The sequence below is a fragment of the Fringilla coelebs genome (genome assembly GCF_963513975.1).
Source record: "Fringilla coelebs genome assembly, chromosome: 3".
Lineage (NCBI taxonomy): Eukaryota > Metazoa > Chordata > Aves > Passeriformes > Fringillidae > Fringilla > Fringilla coelebs.
This window is the reverse complement of record NC_140030.1, coordinates 28,847,291-28,860,166: the sequence shown is the minus strand read 5'-3', so window position 1 is coordinate 28,860,166 and position 12,876 is coordinate 28,847,291.

The following is a 12,876-nucleotide window of genomic DNA, read 5'->3' as shown; positions in this document are numbered from 1 at the left end:
TAGTTATTAGAAGGAAAATTAACTTTTCCGACTGAAAAAAGGATATGTAGAAGAAGTTAAAATACTTCTTTCTTGCTGAATTTGTAAGAGCAAATGGAGCTCCTGACTTCATTCATGTTTCTGTTGCTTGCTGGTTTTCTTACTTGAAAAATTATCTAGTGAAGTTTTTACCACACTTTTACATTTTATATTAGCCAATTAAAAGCACTTGTCGAAATAGTAGCAGCAACTAATCATTCCCCCAAAAGCAGTAAAATAAAGATTTCAGTATTCATAACATTTCCAACTGATGAATACTCTTATAAAAAAAAGAACAACAGACTCTGGAAATAATTTGTTAAAATTGTCAAAATTTGTTTTTTCAATTCTATGGAAAACTTACAACCATTTTTGCTGGTTTTGACTGGGATAGAGTTCATTTTCTTTGTAGTAGCTAGAATGGGGCTAAGTTTTGCATTTGTGCTGGAAAGAATGTTGCTAACACAGGGATGTTTTCATTATTGCAAGCACAATGTCAATGCCTTTTCAGCTCCTCATGTCATCAATGAGGAGTCTGAGGAGGGCTTGGGAGGGGACACAGCCAGGACAGCGGAACACAAACACTAAAGGGACATCCCATACAACATGGGGTCATGCTCAGCACATAAAGCTGGAGGGAGAAGGAAAGGGAGGACATGCAGAGTGATGGGATTTGTCTTCACAAGTCACCATTATGTGTTATTGTGCTTGTTTCAACAACCAGCTAGGAAATAAACTCCAAATATGCTACTCTGTCTCCCCCCTTCCCACCCCCCCCCCCCCCACCCCTTCTGGTGGAGGGACATTAAGGAGAGATTATAAATTGAAAATAAAAATTTTGCTAAAATCACAATAACCACAGCAGTAAGTACACAAACCATAGGAAGGAGTACAGAAAAAGAAGGTGTCCTATGCACAAAAGGGCATTCACCACTGGGAACGGAGAAAGACACATTAAGACAGAGCCCAGTGTGGTCTCCAAACAGGGGCAATAGGGTGGGCAGAGCTACCTTGGATTAGTGTTTTTCCCCATCCACCCCCTCCAGCCCAAAACCAATGAAAATCTGTGACAAAACAAAATGTAAAAGCTAGTTCATCCAAATAAAGGGGCACTGCAGCTGCTGGCTGAGCTCAGTCCTCTGGGATTGCTTGAGATACCGCCCCCAACTCTCTGCCACTTTAACTCTGTCAGCTTTAACTCTGTAACTCCATAGCACGGCTCTGGAGGAAAAATAGGAAGAGGGAATAAAGTCAGCAGGCAGCAGAAGGGCCCAGGTACACTGGGGTTTGAGAGGGTAGTCCACTGCACTGCAGTGACCTAGGCAAGAGAGACAAGCTTCCCGTTTCTGGTCCCAGCATTTCCTGCTGAAACCAGGCACCCCAGCAATGACATGAGTTGAATAAAGAGCATTAAAATCTCCACTGTCTTTTCTCTGTAACCAGGAGAGTGGGGGAGCTCTGTTTTCCTGGAGATGTCTGAATGCCTCCCTGCTCATGGGAAATGGTGACTGAATTCCCTGTTTTGTTTTACCTGTTAAACTGTCTTTATCTCCACCCATGAGTGTTCTCACTTTTACCTTTCTGATCTCTCCCTCATCTCACCAGAGGGACATGAGAACCAGCTGTGTGGAGCACAGTTTCCCAGTAGGACTAAACCAGGACAAAATTTAAGGCAAAAATATGCCTTCAATTTACTAAGCAACTTTTAGATCTTTGTATTAATGTTAGTCTGAAGATAAGACAATTTCACTTCTTTCCTGCCTAATATTAACTTGAAACATGAACTTCCATTATATTTGACTGTGGTAATTCAGTATAGTAAAAAGTCTGAAAATAATAATGACAACCAGGAAGCAACTTAACTATTAGGTATTTTTACTTACCTTTGCATAGCAAGATTTTGGTAGTGGAGGAGTTACAGGGCTGCCTTCTGTGAGAATCTGCTAGAGGCTTTCTCTGTGTCTGATAAAGCCAATATCAGCTGGCTTTTAGAAGGATCCACTGCCAGCAAAGGCTGAGCTCACCAATGACAGTGGTAGTGCCTCTGGGATAACATACTTAGGAAGCAGGGAAAAAACCTGTGCAACTGCAGTGGAAGTGAGGAGTGAGAATATATGAGAAAAGCTGCTCTTCAGACACTGAGGTCAGTGAAGAAGGAGGGGAAGGAGATGCTCCAGGCATCAAGCAGAGATTCCTCTGCAGCTCATGGTGAAGACTGTAATGAGGCAGTCCATGCAGTACTATACACTGGAGCAGGTGGATGCCCCAAGGAAGTTGTGATCCTGTGGGAAGTCTGTCCTAGAGCAGACTGGTCAGGACTTGTGACCCCATGGAGGTACCAAGTCGAACAGCCTGCTCCTGAAGGAGAACATCCTGTGGAAGAGAACCATCCTGGAGCAGTGGGAAGGAATGGAAAAATAAAAGTCAGAAGGTCTGCAAAATCTTACAAAATTTTATTAGTAAATTATACACTTGGCATGGAATGCTATCTTGGTAAATTTATTTCTTATAGCATAAACACATGGTGCTGGGTTTTGAATAAGGAGTAGGGTGCAAGAGGAGAGAGAGACCAAAGAGAGGGACAGTGAAAGGAAAGGGAAGGGAAAAGAGGAAGACCAGTTCTGGCTCCAGCATTGATCCAGCTGATGGGATCTCCATGGTCCTGGGGGGGCTGCCCAGGCTTTGTGAGGGTATATATATATTTATATATATAAATTCCTCCACCCTGAAGTGTACTTTCTCATTTTCTATGCATGTTATTTATCATGCTCAGTTCATTCTAGACCTTTCTGGAAAAGGGTTTGGAGGGCTTTGGGGATCTTTTGTGATCTTGATTTTTCCCCCTACTGTGTCAGCTGTCTTTGCTCAAAAATTCATGCCTCTTCTCAACTTCATTCCTGTGCTTAAGCTTATCTCTAGGAACCAGAACAAGGATATTTGTACCAGGAAAATGCTTCCCTACCTCCATATGACTCTCTTCTTCAGCCGTATCCATTTTTTCTTACAGTGTGTTCTTACCAACAGTCCTTGGTTGGCTCCATGGCTATCTGGCTCTTGTACTGAGACATACACATTTACCCCTTATCTTCTGGGCTTCTACACTGTGCCCTTGTGCCAATAAAGTGGGGACAAGGTAGAGTAAATCAGGATAGGTGGCATCACAAGGTGAGGGAAAAGTGGTTTAAGATTTGTTTTTTTTTCTCATGCCCTACTCTGATTTGGTAATAAATAATTTCCCCCAAGTTTCCTCAATAACTTTCTCTTTTACTTTTGACAGGAATTGATGAGTTCTCTCTTCTTTCCTTCCCTTTATTCATGAGGGTTGCATTATATTTTCTCTTGTCTGTTGAGCTAAGGAAAAGAGTGATAGAGCAACTTTGGTGAGCACCTGGTATCCAGCCAGAGCCAAACCACCACATATTCTGTACTCAAAGTAAATTGCAAATTAAAATAATATCATTTTGAATTGTAACTAGACAATTAGAGGGTAAAAATTAGGGATTCTACTGAAGGTGATGGCTTAGTACTGAAATGGGAGATATGTGGAGCATTGCTGAGAAGTTATGTAGACTATCATGATGAAAAACTATATGTCACATCACTAGATAGTCTTAGGATTTCTGTTCTTCCATGTCTACTGGTAACAACTTCTGACGAGAAGTTGTTCTGACAATATTAATAAGAAAATGTAAAAGCAGATTAGGAGGGAAAATGTAAAATAGTGCCTACTTTGTTTTTCATACACAGAAGGTCTTTCCTACTGTATTTTTTCTCACACTTTGAGTCTCTCTTTGCATGCACCATTTATGTGACTTTTCGGAATCTCAATGATTCAGGCATCCCCGTGATTTCTTAGTTGTGTGTCCGACAATGGAGACACCTAAAATCATTGATTCAGTTAAAAATTCAGGCTTTCATATATATATATTATTTTGTATTCTTACAGTGTTTGAGAAAGATCACTATAATGTTATAATAATAAGGAAGTTCTTGGTGACAATGATTTGACAAAAGCATTTCTATAAAACTTGCAAAACATATAGCTTCAATTTTATTGCATTTCCCTGCAGAGTTAGCAGTGGAAAACCTTTCAAAATTATAGTATTATATCAGAGGCAGAACTGAAAGGCTTTTAGAAATAAACTGGACTGATTTACCTGTCTAAGTAAGATGAAATGGAAAAAATAAACTCTATACAGTGATGAGCAATGTAGATTAAAAGAAATTATTTGGCATCTAAAATGTCATTTGAAACATAGACGAGAAGAGATTTTTGCAAACTGTGGTAGGACAGAACTAGTGTGAATTGGCAGACCTCCACTGATTGCATTGGAGCTTTGCCTATTACATTAGCTGATGATGTGAGTTTATATGAGTTTTAACTTCATAGCATCCCTTAAATCATCCAGAATAAGATGCCTTAGTGACTCAGTAAATCAAGGCAAGATCAAATAATTATTAAAAAATAAATGAGATCTGTTCTTTAGTGCAATACAATTTTATTTTGAATAGCACTTCATAAAAATGCATCCCAAGACACATTATAAGAAAAGCTATAAATAATAAAATTATGTGGTTTAATAATAAATAATAGATTAAAAGCTGTTAAGGGTGTTGGAGAAATAGTTTCATTTTATGTGTAGAATAGAGCAAAGATTTTGTGGGTTGAAACAGGGTGAGGATGCTAGTTTAATCAGAGAGGAAGAGATATTCCAACTATAATCTGAATGAAAGGGCAAGGGAAAAAACTAAAAATTTTCATGGCTGAAATCTTACATGCAAATAAATCTATATTTCCTTACTCTCCAAGAGAGTAGTTCAATCTCCAGATAACAGCCTTCTCAAGGAATTGGGAATATTTTCAGGCCTGCTGAAAACTGAGCTGTTTTGCCTTGCAGAAAGAGAGCATAGCCTGAGCAGTGTCTATCACACTGAACCTTGTACGTAGCTTTATGTGGAGAAGAGAGTTGGTGTCCCACCCCTGCAGCCCCCTCCCCAGCTGAGAGACTCTTTAAAAGAATGAGTCAGACAATGTATTTGTTTGATCCTGTGTTAAAAAATGTAAGGTGAGGGAGGAAGAAGTACCACAGGGAGAAGAGTGGAGCCTACTTTTTCTTTACACTTCTCCTCACTCTTGACTCCCAGCACAGCATTGTTTTTTTTCTAGTTGTTATGGGCTTCATGCCTCTGCATGTGACTGAAGGCTGGTGCTTCAGATGCTGAGGGAAGATCCTAGTGCTTAGGAATTACAGCAGCATTGTAGTGACCAAGCCACTAATGTATATATCTTTAAGGTAAATATTATGTCCTTATATATTTATCCTTTCTAATCTGTGTGTCTGTGTTTCAACAAATTATTTTATCATATACATTCCAGTAGGAAAGTTTTCAGACCTACCCTTCAAAGACTGGAGGAGGTGCAAAATTAATAGTGCAAGGGTGGCTTGCTGCCAGGTAGCTTCTAGAAATCCCTGGGAGATGCAATGATGAAAATATGCCTAGGACATGACAAAGAGAAGGAATTGCAGGGGTATTCAGAAGGAAGAAGGAATCAGAGAGTCAAAGGGAAATTGGGGAACAGTTACAGGACTGGGAGACACACAACCGTTCCTGAATGATATGCAGAATTAGCAGAGCCTCCTGATGTTCCTTCTCTACCCAAGAGTCTCTTAGCTTTATACTCAGCCCAAAGTAACTGACAGCAAATCTAGCATATCTGCTAACCCATTTTGAAGAATATTTTGGTAATAAATTCTTTCATTTCTCCATATTTGCAAACCCAGTATAACCTGGAAGATGGGAATTGTGGATATGAATCTATAACTTGTTAGCAGTCTTTATAAAGTATTGCCAAACTTCACAATGACTTAAGAAGCCCCCATGTTTGGAAATATTCTATAAATCAGGCCAGCTGCTGTGCAGGGTCACAATTTCCTTTCTCCAATGCAAGTAAAATAAAGTAATTTTTTAAATCCTTACATTAAAAAGGACTCCAGACAACTTTTTGAAATCTTCTGGAATAGTGTAAGTTATTAGGTAACAATACCAAAGAAAATAAGCCCTCTATGACTAGAATGAAGTAAACATTAGTCTATTATACTCAGATTTTGGTAACGCATGCACATATTCACTTCACAAACAATATGTACTTCACATCTAGCCATATTCTACGCACAGACACATGGCAGGTCTCATGCTGGGCCTTTCATTTTCATCCATGTTCCTTTGTGTTTCACACAAAGGTTAGAATGGAACTATTCAAAAGATGTCATGAATCAGATATTGTAGTTTTGTACTTAAGTTTTACAAGCTTAAGGATGTCTTAGCCTCATGTTGAACAAATTGCACAGCAACATTAGAAATTATGGTCTTCTACTGCCCTTGAGAGCTCAGTTGACCTTCAAAACACTTCATGGCACTTCTGTCTTCTCTATATTTACATTTATTTGTATTTATACTTACAATCAAATTTAATTTAAAAATTTTTATAATCTGTCATTGAACAGAATACTTTGGCAGGTCATGAAAAAGGATTTTATTATTGTTTATACCCTCTAATGCAAAATTTGTAATGATAATGTCTTGCTATTTGGAATTATTTTTATTTTTAAAAATGCAAAAGTCGAACAATAGAAAAGTACACTTTTAAAGCTAAAATACTGTACAAAAGGATTTTACCTGTAACTACAGTAAGGTAGAAAAGACCTATTTCCCTCACCTGACAAACATCACTTCCATGTACTCTTTATTACTGCACTCGTTATTCCAGTGATTAGTTGGGTGACTGTGAGAGTTATTTGCATCTTTCTTCACTGCTACAGCAATGGTGCCTAGGGAGAGTAGGAAACCTTGGTTAATATTAATGAAATATTTTGGGATGTGGAGCAGAGCACTAACTTCTGCTGCTTGGGCAGTAATATTACTCCTCATTAAAGAGGAAGTTCATCTCACATTCAATTATAGACGCCTGAAAACTGTTTTCCAGGCAATCTATGCTCCTTAGACACGAGAAAAGGCGGAGGAAAGGATCTGTTTCCCCCTGGGATTTACTGCTCTCTTTACATATACTACTGCCGACCAGCTGGAAGATTTTGTTAAGTGACTTGCTGGTCAGAGAGATGTCATATTCAGAGATGATGAATGACTCTGGGCTTCTGCTCTAAGACCTAGCAGAAATAATGCAATAGTCTCAAAGGAATATTGGAAGTTTTATCTGTAACAACTTCAGAAACACAGCCACATCTAAATTTTAGACAAGTAAAAGCCCAGCAGTTTTAGTTTTTGGAGGGTTTTTTTTTGAGCATAACATTTTGTACGCTGTTAACCCTTTTGAATATGAGTCCAATGGGGTTGCCTTTGTTCAGTAAAAGACTGCAGGGCTTGGAAGTCAAGAGGAAGAGAGGAAGCAGAGAGGTCACCCAATACTTGTGCCACTGGCTGGTTTTTGCCTCAGCTTTTATTCTGTTATGAGATTTTTTCTAACCAGTATAAAATACATGATTGTCTTGTAAATATGCAGTTCAGAAACACATGGCTAAGCCAATTCTTATGAGGTATAAAAAGAGGAGGCAGCTGATGGAAATTGTGAACTATTTCAAAGTTGAAATTGAATTGTTTTTTGGGTGAGATACTTTGATTATCAAAACTTGTGAAATTCAAATTCATATATTTTTCCCTAAATTTCTATTTCAGCCTCATTGAAGACAATACAGTCAGTCTTAAGGAGCTGGCTGGAAAGTCACACTCAAAGGCTTGAGGTCTATGGTTTGATGTCTAAGTAGAGAAAACTGAAAAGCATCCTTCCTCAGGGGCTGGCTTTGGGACTGGCACTTTCCATTGTCTTTGCTGGGGGCATGGGCAGTGGGTGAGCCATTCCCAACAATGCCCAGCTGAGTGGTGTGGCTGACACCCCAGAGGAAAGGGATACCGCCCAGAGGGACCTTGGCAGCCTTGAGAGACAGGCTTGTGTGAACTGCACGAAGTTCAACAAAATCAAGTGCATGTAGATTAAGGAAATTCCAAAAACAGCTGCAGGCTGGGTGGAGAATGGATGTACAGCATGTCTGAGGAGAAGGACTTGGTTGTGTTGGTTCATGAGAAGCTCAATATGAGCCAGCAATGTACAATTGTTCAGAAGGCCAAATGCATCCTGGGCTGCATCAAAAGCATCATGGCCAACAGGCTGAGGGAGGTAATCCTGTCCCTCTGCTCCACCCTGGTGAGACCCCACCTGCAGTGCTGCATCCACTTCTGGAGCCCACAGTATGAGAACATGGACATTTTAGAGCAACTCCATAGCAGGGCAACAAAGATGAGAGGGCTGGAGTGAGGAAAGGCTGAGAGAGAAGGGTTTTTTCAGCCTGGAGAAGAGAAGGTTTTGGGGTGATCTAATTGAGGCCTTTCAGTGCCTAAACAGGGCAAGAAAGCTGGAGAAGGACTTTTTACAATGGCATGTAGTAATAGGAAAAGGGGAAATGCCTTTAAAGGGAAAGAAAGTAGGTTTAGACTAAATATTAGAAAATTCCTCACTGTGGAGGTGGTGAGATGCTGGAACAGGTTGTCCAGAGATGTTGCAGCAGCCTTGTGCCTGTGTGAAAGTTTTTAAGGCTAGGTTGGGTGGAGCTCTGAGTAACCTGGTCTAGTGGAAGGTGTCCCTGTCCATGGCAGGGGTTTTGGAAGTATGTGACCTTTAAGGACCCTTCTAACCCAAGCCATTGATTCTATGATTCTATGATTTGATGTCATATACTGTGAAAAAACATTCATTTGCAATATAAAGCATAATTTCACAGGCTCTTTTTGTACTGGATATACTTGTTAGTTAGAATCTACCTGAAGATGAAGAATCAACACATGCAGGACAGGACAATTACCATACATATTTTCTGGTGTTTAATGTTCTTTTCTTCACCTCTGTTTTATTAGGAGGGGAGAAAGAATTTGAACCCAATAATAATGAAAGGACCATAAAATAACATATGCTGACACTTGAGAATTTTAATTAAAATTCTGGATTGTAATTGATTTTTGGAATCCATGGAAAAATCCAAAATCCATTGATTGTGAAAACCATGATGTTCACAAAACAGGAAGTTTGCTAGACTGTGATATAACTCAGACCAGTTTCCCTTAGAAATTTTTGCTGAAATAGACGTTTTAAAAGAGAAACCTAAAATCTGAAATTGTAAATGATCATTACGTGCAATATGATTTACACGTTGTTTCCTTATTTTAGACGGAAATATATTTTTGGAGAACAACCTTCACTGCTTTCAAGTGGGACCTTATTTCTACCTGAAGTACTGTTTGGTTCCTTTTTTAAGATTTCCCAAATGCTTATCTACTCTAAGGCCTCTCTCATGTACTTTAAGCTTCCTCTCTTGAATCTGATCATGACTTTATTTGCAGGTTCAGGAAACAGTACAGAGCTAGAGTGTGCTCAGCATGCTAACGACAACCGGCTCCATACCCACAAATCCTGGCAAAATCTGTAGTCTGAGCATGTGTTTCTACTTTGGTAACATTTTGTTTTCAATTATTATTTTTTTATTTAATAAGATTTTAAAAATGTTTCTACATGATTTTTGTTTTACTTGTACAGGGATTTTTTTTTTAAATTATACCATTATTTTAGTTTGCAGAACATACATTTTTAACAGTTCATTTACATCATGTTCTAACTGCTTATGATACTTAAAAATATAAGTAACTATTAGATGAAAGTTTAAAAACAATATGCTCAGCGCACAGGCGATGATTTCAATGATTTTTTGGTGGAGATGGAACAGAGAGGCTGCCTACATGCTCCAAGCGGTTGTACTGAAATGATGTACCACAATGGTTCCAAAGGAGCTGTTACAATCTACCCAGCCAATGATCCATGAACAAAGAAAGATTTAGTCAATTTGAAACCAATACCTTCTAACATGTTAAAAATAAACAAGCAAATGGTCCTATGCTCTGCTGCTCCGCACAGAAATTTCCTCCTTTACTCACAGGTAATGCACCTATCTTCTGCCTCCTCCTCATGGCTCTCCCTACTCTGTCTTCTGAAGTACTTGAAGGATTAAAAATAAGAAAATGTTTTAGTCTACTTTGACTTTGCCAATGGTATTTTCAAGTCTTGGGAGGAAGAGTGGAGGATTTGCAAATCAATATATTGTTGTGGTTTAACCCCAGCGCGCAACTAAGCCCCACAAAACTGCCCACTCATTCCCTCCACTGGGACGAGGGAGAAAATCAGAAGGTGAAAAGTGAGAAAACTTGATGGGTTGACAGTGAATATGCAAAAACTTTCCATGGAAACTAAAGAAAACAAGGAATTCAGTCACCACTTCCTATCAGCAGACAGGCGTTCAGCGATCCCCAGGAAAGCAGGGCTCCCTCACATGTAACAAAGCCTTGGGCAGACAAACACCTTCCAATTCTGCCTCCTTCCCTCAGTTTCATATGCTGAGCATGACCCCACACAACATGGATTGTCCCTTTGGTATTTGGGGTCACCTGTCCTGGCTGTGTCCCCTCCCAATTTCTGGTGCACTCCCCGCCTCCTTTCTTGGGGGGTGGCGAGAGGAGCAGAAAAGGCCTTGGCTCTGTCCAAGCACTGCTCAGCAATGACCAAAACATCCCTGTGATTAGCACTGTTTCCAGCACAAATCCAAAACACAGCCTCATTCCAGCTCCATTCTGAAGAAAATAACAATCCCAGCCAAAACTAACATAAATAGGTATTACTAATGACTTTAGGAAATTGAGTTTTCATACCCAGCTAAACCACAGACATGAAGGCAGCTTTTGACTAATTATCTATTTTACCAAGCATTTTAGCTCATTGTTTGAAAATGTGTATTTATTAACTGCTACTTGTTTAAACAGCAGTTCAATTCTAAAACTGTCTTTGATACAGATGATAAAGTGATACTTTACAAAGATGAGACAAGGACGGTGATAAATATCAGGGACATTTGTATTTAGAACTTATGGAAAACAATCCTGTGGAAAACCCTAGGAATCCAACATACTCCATGTAAATGGATAACAGTAGACTTACTTTTGTTTCATTATGATGTCTGTCTTTGTTTTAATGGTACCATGAATTTTCCAAAATAGCTAAGCAGGTGTGATATGACTATTTATTATTAAGGATTTATTGTCTGAATAGTAACAACCTCAAAGGATGCCAAGTTTTGTGAAACATATTTAACCTGGAGATGAAATTGTCATTACCTAGAGGTGAGAGGGAGACTAATCTAGACTAAATGCCTAAATCTGATGTGATAAACTGTAGATGTTGCACCTCAAATCTTGGAGTGCCTCAGGTTTCTAACTGTCTAATAGTCCAAATCATTTGTACGGTTACAATAAAAAGATGATACATTTTAGGCCTGAGTTCTACTGCCTGTCAAAGGGGATCTGGAACACATATTTACCCTGTAGAGTGTAAAAAACTGTATATATGTATTTAGGAGGGAGAAAAGATGCTGAAATACCAAAATTGCTTATCTTTGCACAAGTTCCACGAACATAAGAATGTTGACAAAACATTGCATCATCACCGTCAGAAAATATAAGTTCTTCCTGTAAATATTTGATAAATATAAAAGAATTGTAGGATCATAGAATCATCAAAGCTGGAAGAGACCTTTAAAATCATCCAGTCTGACTGTCCACCCAGCAGTGCCACTGTAATCCCTGTGATCCCACATCACCCAGCATCAGGTCGGGACATCTAAGCACCTCCAGGTCTGGGAACTCCACCCTGTCCTTGGGCAACCTATTCCAGTGCTTGGCTACCCTAACAGCGAAAAATTGGGGTTTTTTGGGTTGCTTGGAGGACTTTGAACAGGTAAGAAATCAAGATAAAAAGTTGATAAATACTTAGGAACCCTTATTAATACGCATTAAAAGACCATATAAGTAGTTATTAGCTGAGCCAAACATATAGAGTTGCAGAACATATGGTAAAAGTCCATAAATCTTTAGAAATATACTTATTTTCTTTTACTATGTCTTAAAGGTTTAGACCTTGTATGTGGACATGTTACACAGAGAGAACTGAGAGAGTTATGAAAATTATTCCAACTTATAAGATTTCTGATGTTTGTTTACTAAAATCTGGAATTAGAGTAAACTATTACTCATTCCTGAACAGGTTGACAGTTTTAATGAAATACTTGACTTAAGATGAACTTCTAAAACCTATGATGCTGAACTTTACATCCATCATACATAAAAAGGGGAAAGGTAAGATCAATTTACCATAATTTCTTCAAATATAAGTAGTTTTTGAATTCAGATATGACTTGATAAAAAAAATTAATTGAGCATATTTATAAAAAAATACATAATACCAAATACAGGCATTCTCCCTAAAAATAGAATTCCATTACATTTTCATTAAAAATATTTTCACTATTATAATTCATTCATTCTTTAAAAATATTACTACTTTTTAGTAAGTATGAAAAAGATCCACAAAAATTCCATATGCTACTTAAAATATAAGCTAAATGTGTGTTTTAAAATATGATCACACTTTTAAATTTTTTTCTCTAAAAATAGCATGAGACTAGTAAATTTTAGAAGGACCTTTAGAAGGATTTTTTGTCAGACCCCCAATTATTAGTTGAATATAATTCTTAGATAAGATCGTCTTTTGTATGTAGCTTTCACATGAAACATATGTTAAGTGAACCTTCCTATTGCAAGACTTGTGTTATGTTTTACTTTATGAAAACACAAAAGTATACATCCAGCCATCCATCCACACATACATCTGCCTATGTATTAAAGAAATTAATTTATCGAACATTAATCAATCAGAAGTGATAGAAATTCTGCACTAAACTAGGGAAAAAT